Raw genomic sequence first — 225 nt, 5'->3', positions numbered from 1 at the left:
TTTTCTTGAAGAGATCCCTAGTCTTTCCCATTCTGTTGTTTTCCTCTGTTTCTTTGCATTGATCACTGAAGAAGGCTTTCTTATCTCTTTTGCTATTCTTTAGAACTCTGCATTCAGATGTTTATATCTCTCTTTTTCTCCTTTGCTTTTCACTTCTCTTCTTTTCACAGCTATTTGTAAGGCCTCCCCAGACAGCCATTTTGCTTTTTTGCATTTCTTTTCCAT

Source organism: Bison bison, unplaced genomic scaffold, assembly GCF_000754665.1.
Source record: "Bison bison bison isolate TAMUID 2011002044 unplaced genomic scaffold, Bison_UMD1.0 scf7180017864329, whole genome shotgun sequence".
NCBI classification, from domain to species: domain Eukaryota; kingdom Metazoa; phylum Chordata; class Mammalia; order Artiodactyla; family Bovidae; genus Bison; species Bison bison.
This window is presented reverse-complemented; position numbering follows the sequence as displayed.